This window comes from Onthophagus taurus, chromosome 6 (genome assembly GCF_036711975.1).
Source record: "Onthophagus taurus isolate NC chromosome 6, IU_Otau_3.0, whole genome shotgun sequence".
Classification (NCBI taxonomy): domain Eukaryota; kingdom Metazoa; phylum Arthropoda; class Insecta; order Coleoptera; family Scarabaeidae; genus Onthophagus; species Onthophagus taurus.
The window spans coordinates 20,488,026-20,503,399 of NC_091971.1; the positions used below are offsets into that span (position 1 = coordinate 20,488,026).

General features: G+C 36.5%; 1 protein-coding gene across 10 annotated transcripts in view; it reads right to left on the reverse strand.

Annotated features, from left to right (window-relative positions):
- The window catches only part of LOC111426499 (splicing regulator muscleblind), a 154,692-nt gene that overhangs the window by 110,147 nt on the left and 29,171 nt on the right, over positions 1-15,374 (reverse strand). The window lies entirely within an intron of this gene.

The following is a 15,374-nucleotide window of genomic DNA, read 5'->3' on the forward strand; positions in this document are numbered from 1 at the left end:
AATCTCAAATGGAATCTTATGTAATCATTATGTATTGAATATACTACACAGGGTGATTCTCAACCTATACGCATAAACTTGGAGATTTATTCCTTGAGACAAATAATAAGTAATAGGTGAAAAAAATTGTAGTAAAAGATATTTATTTTCATAGATATCCGATATATACGGCGACATTTAGACACGGTGCTTCCCGGAAGATGAGACAGGTCGAGGTAGTCTATTGGCCTGGCCATCTCGATCGCCCGACCTCAATCCAATGTATGTCACCGAAGTACACTATGCTTTTCAAGCGTACAGTCTTTGCTTCCAGAAATCATCTTACACTGCAACACCAAACTATGTCATCTGTTTAGAACTGATACCACCATACTTATTTCATCTTCTGCACAAAAATTTTTACATACATTAGAGAGTGTCGTTTGCTCACGTCCTTCTGATTGCAAGAATTGTCTACACACAGAGCATCAAAAAGACTCAGAGAGAACTCAGGCGAAAAAATGTCAAGCAGCCTTCCTGTTTCGTTGATCTAACTAAAACATTTGACAAAGTAAGGATAAAAGAATTAGAACAGGTCAAACATAACAAAGTATGTAAAGTATGGCTACACTATGAATGATTACAAAATCAAGATTGAGTGCTATGCAGATGATGCCGTGCTCTTGGCTGATACTGAGGACAGCATATAGTGGTTAACACAGGCATTTAACATTGTAGCTCAGGAAGTGAATACTGAGCAAAGATTGCGAAATCAGATACAAATTGCTGCCGAGACAATCCGCCAACACCCCGGTTTAGACCGCGCTAGTGGGACATCGTGGTTTCAGCGAACCCAATTGTGTATAGAAAATATTGGAAACAACTTGATTTTAAAGTAAATATCATTGATATCTAGGAAACTAAAAAACTTTTGTTACAATTTTTTTATATTGCTCATTATTTTTCATAAGGAATAAATCCCCAAATTTATGAGTATAGGTTGAGAATCACCTGTATAATAAACAATTTTAACATTTTATCCAAAAATTTGTTGATATAAGGGTACTAAAATTTGACGTCATCGTAAACAGAAAAAAAAGCGCTATCAAATGAGCCTAAAGAAAGGGTACATTGCCATTTAAAAAGCTTCAAGTGTTATTCGTTGCTCATTTGTTTTCTGAAATAAAAACAATTGAATGCTGTCTTACTATCTATGACAAATAAAATATTACACAACTTTTAAATAAAATGTTTTTTTTATAAAGTTGACACCTACCAATATATATACTATATTCCATACATAATGGGCACCCTGTATAACAAGAAATATTGTTGAGAAGACATTCTGTTGTACTACTTGATTTGAAAACGTTTGCTTTTCAAAAACAAGAAGAATAATCAGCGTGTATATGCCGAATTTAAATTAATCTTACCAGTAAATATAACCGATAAATACTTACTTAATACTTTACTGGTAGATGAGTATACCAGGCCTGAATTAAATGCTGATATGCTTGCAGGTACAGCGGTGAAAACGAAATCAGTTAAATTATGCTCAGACAGCTAATCGGCTCACAAGGCACTGGGAGACAAAAAACGATGTCGAAAAAAAACACTCTCGTTAATCTGGGTCTTACAGAGGTAGATGACAAATAAGTGGCAGAACTCTTTGCGATGACCAAATAAATAAATCATCGGATAGTCGAGGAAAGACTTTCCCTAAAATATTAAGCCTAGATTATTATTTACATTTACAAGAACAAGTAATCAAAACTGTTTATAGACACTTACAGACGCTGAAAATATACTAGAATTTTGTAATGGCTGTATTCATCGTTTAAACGTGTAGACGCTATTTTAGGAGGAATGGTGTATGATCCAATTTTCCAAAATTTGTTGTGACCCCTGGAATGGAGCTTCTGAATTGCGCCGTTACGATTTGTGTAAAAATTGTGAATCATTACAGAAGAGCTTGCGTCATAATATTAAAAGAAATAAAACGTGTCTCAAGCACGAAAAATGTTCTGAATTTCGTAAGTATTATATGCATATTAAAGTATACCATTTCTACATTAAAAACTTTACGACTGTTGTAGTTTGATGAGTTGCTCAGTCTAAATTAAAGACTAAGGCCCACTTTTACCACCTCTTGATAAATTTATCCGATAGATAAATTGACGCTCTTAGGCTCGTTACTACCATCTTATGGTTAAGCTATCTAAGGGATTATTACCACGGTTACGGCTATTTTACGCGCTCTGATTGGCTAGTAGATGGGTTTATCTATAAGATAAATTTAACTAAAAGATGGTAGTAATGGACCTTAGCCAATGAGAGCGCTTAAAATCGCTGTAACCATGGTAATTATCTATCGGTTAAATTTATAAAGAGGTGGTAAAAGTGGGCCTAAGTGAATACAAACGTCTGTGTTTCTGGTACTCAGTTATTACACAGTCGGTAGGCAAAGAGCGTAAACAACGTATTTGTACGAATGGATTTTCTGAACAGAGCATGACCTAACAGAACTTGCTCTATACACTTCAAACAATTTCATATTGGTGAATATAGAAGTTATCTCATTATTCCGTTAGATTGGCAGTGATAAAATTTAAAGTTCTTTCAGATTCCTCTAATCGTCATTCACCATTTATTTATATTACCATATTTATTGGTATTCTTCTGAAATTTGCTCCCTGCCATAATCTTCGGGTAACTCCTCGTAGGTTTCTTATTTGACATGTTGATTATTTTGCAATGGCTTATCTGGTAATAAGCATACCACGATTTTTTAATCTGGCAGTGAATCGATGAACAAGCTGGCCTTTTAGGAATTATTCGTTTGTAACTATTAGGCGTATCTATTAGAGGTGGTTTCTGTGCTCGTGGCGAGACCAATTTTCCTTGAGATAAGGCGAAGTACCCTTGGCAGGATAGGAAATATGAAATCTTAGTGGATTAACGTAGCGCTGTGCTTGAATTGGTCTTTGTTGAGAATTAAAATGCGATACAGAGTTGGAAGTTCGTAACAACGACCTTTGTTGGAAATTAGAAGTGGCAGTATTCTGGAATGGCAAAGAATATTTCAAATGTTAAGTGATGAGCTGTCTATGCGTCTCCATATATCGGGAAGAAAAGTTGCTATATTACCATCATCTCTGTACCAAAAGACTAGCAGCCAATGACACGAACAAAACTAAAGAACCATTTCATGTTACATCATTGATTAGATGGTGTACACATAACATCGACGATCTTGAACTAAAAAAGCTAACTCTTGCGATTATTTGAAAGACAATGATGAAGTGGAATATTAAGACCGCATTGAAGACCAATCACATAGGAACGGGTAATAGTAAATCTTTGAAAGATGTACTAATCTCCAAACTTTATGAACATTTTATCGTAATGAAGGAGAATGAAAGAGAACAGACATTTAGTTACACGTAACTCGAAAAAAGCAATATTCTGTTTCGAATATATCAACTGTAAGTCAGGATAAAGTATCATTAAAATAAGTCAATGTAGAATTTTTGTAATATTTTGTCTTTATATATATCGTATATGCGGGAAAATAAATAAACTAAGAATAAAAAATAAGAATTGATTGCAACTTAAAATAAGAGTAATCTTGATATCATAAAAGTAACCCTCGCATATCTTCGTTGTGCTAAATCAACAAAGTTTGGTGATAGATAGATCTGATTGATTATCTTTAGGGTTTGGGGAGAAGCAATCGGGTAAATAAACATGAAGTGGCGGGATTACGTCATAGGAATGCCCCGTCCCCAATGGTTCTAGCTAAATCAATATACAAAATTATTTTTTCTCTTTATTGTAGCATAGTGGTCGTTACGTTGTAAAGACCCCTGAATCACCCGTCGTATATTCGTCGATTGGATTTTATGTACCGTGTAATTCGGGGCGCGATTAAAGGACTTGGTGGTCCATAGATTTCGAGTCGTTACGAAATCATTTGCGAGTATTTTCTATACGTAAAGAGAAATCTTTGCGTCAGTCATGTTTCTGGGTTAATCTGCAAACGCGACTCGTCTTAGAGGAGCTGTGACGGTGACGTTTTCCAAATATGGCTGGTGGTAGACGTGATGTTAAACTTTGAGGCTGGGCGATTCCTTATGAATTTTACTAGCACGCACTGTAACTTTAGAAAATGGGGCGTTTAGACGAATTAATTGGCCGGAAGTTTCGCCCTAATTAACTGTAAGCTTCGCCGAGCGAAAACCGAGTAGGTAGATAAAGACCAATTTACGCGAGCCTGTCGCACATTAGCGAGAAATACGGGCGGAGGATGATGTTCTTCATCCGCGAATATGGTAGTGTACACAACGCGACACCGTCGTGTATTCGAAGACGGGTGCAATTTTCGCTCGTCCGGGATAGAGGATACCACGGAAATAAGGAGAATACAGGGAGAATAGATAATAGTGTAGGGGTACAGTTACCATCTTAAAAAGTGAGTTAAGGTAATTTTTATTATACGAAGAATGTAAAGTCGTCAACATTCCGACGTCTGTGTCGGATTAGCGAATGACGTTGGAATGCGCGAAACCATCCCGAAATGACATAATGTTCGTAATGAGTAATTAAAACGTTTGCGACATCTGGTCGGCCGCGGGACCCGAGCGTTTCTCCATTTTAAAAGCGACAGAATCGCGCAAGCGAGACAGCACACCAAACCGACCAACCCGTCCTATAAATTTCAATTCAGAAGCAGTGGCTATTGAATCCACCGTTCATTGTCTGCAAAGTTTTCGAATTTCAAAATCGGAATTCCTCACTAAAATAGGCGCTACAAGATCTCTGCCCTACACAGTATCAATTAAAACGGATAAACGCAAATAATGAACATTATCGATTTACGATCCATCCGTAAAGCGAAATAAAACATGTACCAAACCGCGAATTGTGCTTTTCGCGCGCTCAAGGACCAAAAGTTTTTTTTCTCTACCAGATAAAACTTCGGCATATTCATTCGTAAACCCGTCACGTTTGAGTTCGCATGAAATAATTTCTTGGAAAGGCTGACTGGCACGAATTGTGTCATAGTCGTCTTTTTTATCTCGTTACAAATGACTATAAAATACTTTAACATTAAAACCAAAACACGTGATAGAAAAAGGACAAAAAAGTTACTTAATTTTATTAATAATAATAATAATGTTTATTCACGTAACTAATACAGTATTACAGTGAAAAGTCAATAGCAATGTAATACAACAAATGTAAAAAAAAAAGAAAAATATGTATACGCTGCGTTAATTAATCATGTACCCGACGTCATCATTGCAAGTATGCAACCAATATCACAGTATTGGTATTGCAATGAGATCGCGTAATACTGCGATATTGGTTGCATACTTGCAATGACGACGTCGGGTACGATAATTAATTAACACACTGTATATGCATAATAAATACAGTAACAAAACAAATTCAATTTGTTACTCCACAAATTGATCCTGCATATAACACAAGGCCTGCAAAAAAAATATTTTTTAAAATTGATTTAGTTTTAATTACTGATTTTTATGTAGTTTTTGGTGCTGATTTCAGAAATTATATTGGTTTTTTTCTATCATGTAAGGTTTGTCTACAAAATGAAGTAAAACTTTCTGGGAAAATATATATTTACTTTCTGGGGACATATGTATTTTATATCGATATTATTTATATATATGTTATCAACATTATTTTATATAAGGTTAAATCTTAAAAATAGAGGAAGAAAAGTTAATAAGGCTTTACTACAACACCTTTACAAGTCTTAGTAGTAACGTTTTCTTTTTCCTCAAAACTTCGTTTGGTATTTTTCCTGCTGTGGGGTTGAGGATTTTCCCTTTTTAACATCCAGGAGTAGTCTGCCATCATGTTAACGTTCCAATGCCCTTGATATCTGCGGTCCATTCCACTTACCACTTGTTTAAAAGACTTCCATGCTTTCCTTTCCTGGTCTTCCACTTTCAACTCGAAGTTTTCATTCATAATAAGTTTCCTTATTTCGGGACCAACAAATAACCCTTCTTTAAGTTTTGCCTCAGAGAGACTGCTTCCAGAGATATCTGAAACACTCTCTTTCTTTATGCATTGCTTTGACGAATTGCTTCATCAGTCCCAACTTGATGTGAAGTGGCGGAAGTAAAATCTTTTTAGAATCTACTAGACTGTCTTTCTCAACGTTCTTAACTCCAGGAACCAAAGTTTTTCTTACTGGCCATTCTTTTTTAACATGGTGTTGTTTACGGTCACGGCAATCCCATTAACAGAGGAAGCAGGGGAACTTTGTGAAGCCACGCTGTTGGCCTAGTAACATAGAGATCACTTTCAAATTGAATGAACTGAATGTCCTACTGGTACAGATGCATATTAGTTGCCATTGTGGAGAAGAACAGCTTCAGGCTTCTTTTAGAAGAATCAATGAAAAATTTCCATTCTCCGGGGTCGTATTTTATATTGAATGTCTCCGTCAACCCAGGAACATCAGTACAAAAAACAAGATCACTTTCGAGAGAGAAAAAAGGCTCAAACTTTTTTTCTCTACTTCTGTACCAAGAGAAGGATGTTCCGAGAAGGTTTTTCTTCCAACCTCGACCCTAAAACCTCGGCTGAATCCTTTGGAAGGCTTTCCTAAGTTTATAACCAAATCGTTTACTTCCGACTGCGTGAAGAGTTTTGGCTCATTGTAGGTGAGCTCGTAAGTACCATCATTGTCGCCGTCATCACTGCCTTGAAACAACTGATCGACATCATCTAGCATGTTTTCAAATGTAGCTGGAGGACAAGGTACAGGTAAATCAGATTCATGAGGACCAGGGCGCATATCTGAAAGAATGTTTGGAACGAAATCTTCTTTTTATTTTTCGAATTAAATCCTTGCACACCGCAAGAGTAAAAGTAACAGTCATTAGTGTGATTTGCAGGTTCTCTTCAAACCATAGGTACAGCAAAATGAAATGATTTCTTTTTATCTTGAAACCATTGTCTCAGTTCTTCAGCACACTTTGTATAGCAGCATACCTTGGCAACTCGCTATAATATGGTGTCACATTTGGCGCCAGTGTCACTTCTGGTTATTCTGTGCTACAGACAGTAACATGACCTTGCAGTGGAGACTGGTGAGTAGACAGAGTGGAGGGGAGAGCAGTATACTGGCAGCAAATCTAGTATGAAGTGGATTCTACCAGTTTTACTGTAGTTTTTTTAAGAAAAGAAAGGCTGTTTCATGTTGCCAACCTAAATTTAGGCTGGTTGCTTTCGTAAAATAACTTATTTAGCTAAAAATATTGTAATTAAAATTTTATATAGATTTACTTCACAAAGAATACAGTTTTTACGTATTATATAAAAATCTTAAAAGTAAAAAATTACTGTGTGATTTGTGGGTAAACAAAGGGTGATGGAATTTTTTCACTATTTTTTCTGTAATCAGCGCAAAAGGTACCGTAGCATCACTCAAAATTTTTGAAACAATCTTTTCATCGCAGACTTGTGTAATCATACCATTATATAGTAGGCTTTCCTGACCAGATTACACTTCACACATTTTTTGAAATGTCCTCGTTCCATAGCTTTGATTTCTTCTGGCAACTTGTTGACAAATTTTACTCCCCAGAAATCAGCATATCTGTTTGTCGCTTCTATCCTATGTAACGGTAATCTCAGTTCTTCTTTGCCTTTTGTATCGTATGTGTAAAATTTTGCACTCGCATTAAATTTAGTTATATTGTCATAAATATACATCAAGGTAGCCAAAATGTGCACTTGGTACGGAAAGTATACATTTTTTTTAAATACATCTTTACAGCTGTCAGTAGTTTTCTTCTGCAAACCAAAAATTATTCTTAAGCCAGGTGAATGACCCAAAGCAACAGCATGAAAATTTGCAAATAGGCTTTTTTGGACCTCTTCATGAGATGCAATTTTGCTGATTGTAAAAAAAACCCAAGAACTTCATTATTCCTTATTAGAATCGGTATTAAGGTTATTATTCGTTTTATTCGGGACATCAAGTCGATATGAGGTAAAAGACCTGTTAATGGTAGGTTGCTTATCTACTTTTGCGACATACCGTCCATCCATCATTTTCAAGTTTTCTAACTCATAAATAAATCATAAAATATATTTAGCATTAGGCGCAGTTTTCCAATAAAGAAAGAGAAAAAGCAGGGATTTAGAATCGCTCATATTTCTGGGGGAATTTTCGCGTGCTGGATCTACATTCCCGTAATAAATTCATTTTAATGGCCAGAGTGTATTCTCCGGCGCGGTGCTTCGCGTCGGGGATCGAAAAGGTAGGCAGGCAATCCGAACTGCGAACAATGTATTATTCCAGACCGCGCGTGTCAAATATTTATGCCCGGAATGCTCTAAACGAACCTATGGGAAATTAAAACCGGAATCCAACGCTCGGTAAGTTTACGTTCTTTGCTCTGAGACGTCAGTTTTACGAGTCGGGGCTAAATTTAAAATTAGATACTCGAGTTGTGTATATTGGTGATATCGGCATCCGTCGATTTTCTTTTATAATAAAAATAAGTTAAAATGAAAAAGAAAATCTTTTGGATAATTCGTAGAGCATTGGGTAAACATAGTATATCGTGAGTAACGAGGGGGATTCGTTCAGAGTACGTGTGAAAGCGTAGATAATCCCCGTCACAAATATTTGAAAATACGTCAGACTTACTAGAATGAAAATGCCATCCGCGCTCGGTCCACATTCTGCTGGCCCGTTCGAGCGTATGAATTGTTATTAGGGGGGCAAACATCAATTCCTATCGGCGAGAGGCCGAGACGGACGGCCGCCGCGGCGCCCGGGGACGTCCGTCGTCCCGAACGCCGTGCGATTTTAATAAATTTACATTCGCTGCCGTCTATGACCCCGCCATACCCTCACGGACATATTATGGCCGTTCGAGAATTTGCATAAGCAGCGGCGACGCGCCAACGCGGGTCGCCGCCTCGCAACGACGATAAATAAGGGCGGGGAATTTCGCGAACTTCAATTTTCTACTCTATTACAGTTCTTCTTCGGGATAAGTGTGGCCCCCATGACGTTACCCACCCTCACCAGATATACGACACTTTCGGAAACTTCCCTGTACCACCAGACTTCTTCCTTCAAGTTTAAGTTACATCGAACCCCCGATCCAAACTAAAAATTGTTAACTATACAGAATAAATTGGGATAATTCCAATTTTCCAATCCAATAACTTTTAAAGCAATAAACATTTCAATTCCGAATAAAAAATACCGATTTTTAACTCTTGCAGTGGTACAAAAAATAAACCACCTAAATTTTCACCCAACTGACACAGTGGTCTATAATGTACACCACCAATTAAAAAAAAAATTTTAAACCACCATCGTTCCATCGTACGTTAGTGCATTACAATCACTAATCACGAGTTTATTACACGAACAAACTTGTTTAGCGCATAGCCGGTGGATTTAAAGTTAAATGTTCATAGTTCGTGTATGTCTCTATAAATTGAGCACACATTTATCAAAAATCATGTTTTATTTGTGTTTTTTTTTTATGTGAAACAGTGTTACATCAGTTCAGGTAAGTTGAATATATTGTTTTACGGATATATAATTTTGATAACCAGTAATTATTTTGATTATCTGGTTCAATATTTGTACCACCTATAATCCATTTTTTATCTGCCAGTAAAAATTTCTACAAATGTATTTCTGTGCAGGAAATATCAGGCAATCTATCATTTCGTCTAGTAGGAATGAGTCGAGAGGATCTTAAAAGTGACCTGGAAAAAGACCTATACGCTTATTCTTTGCCGTTTGGTGACGAGTCAGATTTATATGATACAGATATAGATTAAGCTATAAATAAAAATATTGATATTTATTCCAGTGAAAATGATTCAGATGACAACAAACTTTTATCTGTATTTCAAGCAAGAATTAAAAAAAACTTAACTACAGTTATGCAGCCACTGATGTGGGATATCAGTGGCTGCATAACTGACGGAAAGACTTTCTTCACCTCACCCTTTTGGTGAAATCAGCAGTGTTCGTGACGAAATAGCCAACTCAAATCCGACACCATATTCTGTATTTCAACTATTTTTCGGCGAAAATTTTATAAATCATATAGTTTTTCAAACAAATTTATATGCCGAGCAAGCCTTTTTAGGAATAAATTTATTTATGAGGATCAAGCATTTACCAAGTTACAAAGATTATCCGTACAGTGCACCAGATCTACGTGATTCTTACATTAGCTCCCTTATAACGCAAAAAAGAATTGGTTGGCTGTTAGGACAATGATAACTGTGCTATATCTAATAGTGATTCGGAATGTTTTGATCGTCTCTATAAAGTACGGCCGTTGTTAGATAATTTAGAAAAAGCTTTTAAGTATTGTCTTTTACCAAGTGAAGTATTAGCCTTGGATGAGTCGATGATCAAATTTTAAGGTAGAAGTGTGCTAAAACAGTATATGCCTAAGAACCCATAAAAAGGGATTACAAAGTATGGATGCTCTGCGATAAGCTGGGATACTGTTTGAAATTCGACATTTTTGTTGGAAAATCCCAGGATCTGGCTGAGATATGTGGTTTTAAAGAGTATGTTGAAATTTATCAAAAAAAGCTTAAAACCAAAGTAACTCGAAAACGAAAAGCGCTAGATACCAATAACTTTTGTCAAATTCAACCTATTTTTTTACGCACAATTAAACGGTATAATAAAAACTATAACATTCCATTTAAAATAACGAAGTTATGGTCTACTTCCGGTAGAACGGAAGTGGCGGCCATCTGGAAGATATTTTGGATCGAAAGTTCCGCATGAACAAGCCATGCTACTAAAATTTCAAATCTCTACGAATAGTGGAATCTGAAACAGTTCTAACGAATCAGTTACGTAAGACACCTGTATAACTAATATACGCAGTGTTGTTAAATACCCGGGTATTTATTTTCAAGGGTAAATTTCCTGGATATATACCAGGGGGTATTTACCCATGATGGGTATTTAAAGGTATTTATGAAATTTAATTTAAATTGAGTTGTTGGCAGTTTTGCAAGCACTTCAAGAATGCAGAGTCGATTATCGATACACCAAACTTGTTTATAACATCTACAAGAATGCTACAATGACGGTAAAATTACATAAATAGAAATAGTAAAGTACTGATTATGAGTAAAATAAAGCGATACAATGTTGAACCCAAATTGTTCATCACAGTCCTGGAGAATGCATTTAAACAATTGGATTTGATCCAAAAAAGCATCAACATTGATGGCAAATACCTAAGTAATTTACGCTACGTGGACTATATAGTTCTTATTTTGGATAGCCTTGGAGAGATGAAACTAATGCTGAACGACTTAAAGGAGGTGTGTGCAAGAATCGGGCTAAATATTAACGTAAAGAAATCAAAATTTATGACAAATCTTGTTCCCAAGTCTACCATCAACATTGGGGATAATGAGATTGAGAGGGTTGACAGATGTGTATCTTGGCCATGCGGTTCGTGTATCTGTTCGAGAGATAATCAAACAAGCGAACTGAGCAGCCTACAGGAAACTTAGAGACATCTTCAAGAGCGATATATTTGAAAAGAAAGGCTTTCAATCAATGCGTGTTTTCGCTTATGACATAAGGCTCCGAAACATTAACATTAACGGTAGCCACTGCCAGGAGGCTCAAAGTAACGCAAAGACCGAAATGAAGACCTATGAAGAAGAACTGGTGCAAATGATGTGGTCAACATTGTGGCAAAGCTCAACAATTGGATTCAGACAGCGCAGAATATAATCGAATGGAACAGAATAGGGGAAGCCTATGTCCAACAATGGCTTGATGATAATAATCATAATAACTTGATCTAATCTAAATTACGACAGATTCGTCTGATGATAATACGTCTTCGATCGTTGACAATTCCTCGTCTTCAACGTCCATTTCATCATCTTCCTCTTCATTTTTTCGGAGTCTGATATATTTCTACTTGTATCACTTTTATACGTACTGTTTGGGTATTTACCCTGGGCCGGGGTAAATACCCGGATAAATACCCATTTTCTAAATACCTACCCGTCAGGTATTTACCCAGCGCCCCTCACTGAATATACGTATGATGACAAATGTTAGGTATAAGAAAACTTTAAAAAATCGTTATTTTACTTACTATTGAAAGTAATGGAAGTAGATAAACTACTTGGAGTAAACAAATAGTTCTTCAAGTACTTCTTATGTCAAACAAGTAACAAGTATCCAGTACATTTTAAGCTAAATACTGAATGTACAAGTATTAAGTACCTACAATTTGAAAGTACTGGCAGTAAACTACTTAAAGTAAAAAAGTACTGAATTACTGAAGTACTGAGGGTCTTGAACAAAAAAAACATACAATATTTTTTGATAATCTTTTTAACAGTTTAATGCAAAATTTAAAGCAACGTGGGATATATGCAGTTGGAACAATGAATGTGTCTCGAAAGAATTTACCTAATTTTGAAATGGACAAGCAGCTCCAAAGAGATGAATTCGACTGGTACAAAACTATTTGCAGTAAAACGGAAAGATGATAAAAGGTCGGTACACCTTTTATCACAATTATCACAATGCTGAAGATTGCGCGAAAGTTAATAGAAGAGAGAAAAATGGAAATATATTGGAAATATTGTGCCCAAAAGTGCTGACTGACTATATCTCCAACATGAACAGTGTCGATAAATTCGATCAACTTTTAGCTAGCTACAAAATAGATCGTCGAATCAACAAATGGTGGCATCGCATATGTTTTTAGTTACTAGATAAACGCATATTGCCTATATAAAACAATGAATCTACCTGATAGATTAACGGCAAAAGATTTCTCGAGGGTTGTTGTAGCCGGTCTTGTAGGCCCAGTTTTAGTATCTAATTCCAAAAGATCTAAGAAATCAGTACCAAAACTATAAATTAAAAAATCAAAGCTGTTTGTACCAGAGAGTGTGTGATTAAATTCTGTTGCGCATCAGCATAAACGTGGTGTGAAGTACTACATACCCAGTGAATATAGCACTGACTGGGTATGTAGTACTTGTCAAATACCACTTTGTTTAGGGAAACTAAAATCCTGTTTCCAAGCTTATCACAGTAAATATTTTTTTTATTTTTGTTTCATATTTAAAGAATATATTTTTGTTTTATTCAAGATTATTGTTTTTTTTTGTACAGAATTATAGAATACGAGTATGTCCAAAATAAACACCAAAATAGATATAGGATATTTTATTGTTTAAAAAACTGTATATGCTTTGATGAAATATCATATAAATATCAACCTATATATGACCTTTAAAAACGTTTACTTAAAGAATATAAAAAGTCCAATTGAGCAAAATTTTATATTAAACACTTGCTCCAATAAGAGTTAAACCTTAAACAAGTAGATAACGTGTACATATTATTTTTATAATTTAATCGTTACTTGTTATGCGATATGTGTTGCTTAAAATAACGCGGTTGGTAAATGTAGACGTTCATGTTATATTATCCAAGGAGAATTACGTAATGGTGTAAATTTTAGACCGCTTCTCACGTAATATTGAATATCGTTGACCGCAAGTGGTACAATGAGTGAGCGCCACGTTCGATTGTCAGTCGTTCGGAAAAAGTTCCATTAGCCGTTAAAGCGGCAAAATTGATCTTCGAAATGGGGCGTAGAATGAACGAGCGAAAACGAGAGAGAGAGAGAGAAGAGGATGAGCAAATTGATTCGGAGTGGTGATACCATTAACGGACCTTTCGGATTCATAATCCGGGAATTTGCGAAGTGAACAAATGAGTAATAGCCCTTTAGGTTCTTAGGGAAGGCTCTCGCGTTCACCTGGTCCCCTTTCGGACCGATGACAAATAGCGGCCGGTCTCAGGAATAATTAATAATTTAATTAAGTCGGTGCAGTTTCGCGCGCCGCCACGGAATTTAATTAGAACTATCAAGAGCGTTCGCCACCGATTACGACCGTTAAAACGTATTTTTGAAGTATATTTTAGGTTGGGTTGCGTTATGCCCTTCAAATTAACGGAATTTCGGACGCAGCACATCACCCTCGCGCGGCCAGCTCGTTATATGAATACTGATTTTTCCCCACTAAAACCGACCATTGTTTAGGGATTTCGGTCCGTATACCGCAGAGTTTTTCATTTTTCGCCGAACGCCAATGGAATTTTAATGCACCCCTGTTAATTAACACGTTTTTTTCCAACGCCCACAAATCCCGAAAACCGACAAATTTCTCGTTTACGTTATTACGCGGCATATATAGTTTCGCGATAGTATCGTATCAATTTGTATTTACGGATTAAACTCGATTATAGATTAACTTTAAAAGGTTGTGATGTAGTACGTCGTCAGCGGAGGGGAGTTCGATGCCAAGAAAGAATCGTTTTGTGTATCACAGATCGGGCGCATTCTCTATGTTCCGAGTAGAAATACGCTTTTTTCCCCGACAGAAGCAATATAGAAGAGCGCCCAATACGGTATTCATAATCCCCACGTGCCCCCTTATCCGCAGGTGTAGCTTGGCGGAACTGCTTCTTCTTGTTCTTTTTTTATAGGGGCATCGGCGCCGCGTCCTCCAGGAGATTGTAGGGGCGTTGGGCGTAGGTATTGCGCCCCGACCGACTTTATGGACTGCCTCCTCGAAATTAGAAAGAGATTGCTGCGGACCGCTCCGGCTTAACTTTGTTTATGGGCTTATTCTGCAACCTCGAAATTGACGCATTAAAGTTGTCGTTTTTTTCTTATACATTCCGATCGAATCTACAACGCATTCATCTTTAAAAACAAAAACTAAAAAAATATATAACATTATTTACTTTCGCTATTAAGAAATAAGAATAGACGTTTGAATAGCGTCCAAAGGAATTTATCTGATGTAGAGGTCAGTGCGAAGTCAAATTCCAGTGCCAAGCGTAATTGACAGACCTAAGCAAGCACTCTAAATATCCAATTAACCTTTCGTTGCGAACAAGACCCCCTCTCTAAATTTCTTCCAAACGTGACTGATCGTGAGATGGAGGAGTAGCGTGCTTTTCAACATTTTACAAGGGGGTATAAAAACGGAAAATTTAACAGGAAACGAATCTTAATTTTTTCCGAAAAAGAACATAAACGTCCAAATTGGCCACCGAATAACGTCATAAACCTATCGATGTTAACTTAAAAAAAGAATGAGGGTTGCCACGAAATTCGTTTATACGCCCAGTTTTTTGCAACCTATTATCAGAATATCATTACCGTCGAATTTGCATATAAATGGGTTGCCGTGAAAACCCCGTGACAATCTGTTCAGTGCGTTCGTTTCGCTCTGACCAAAGTAACATGTTACGCGCGGTATATTTGGGTGCTGGTCTATATTTAAAT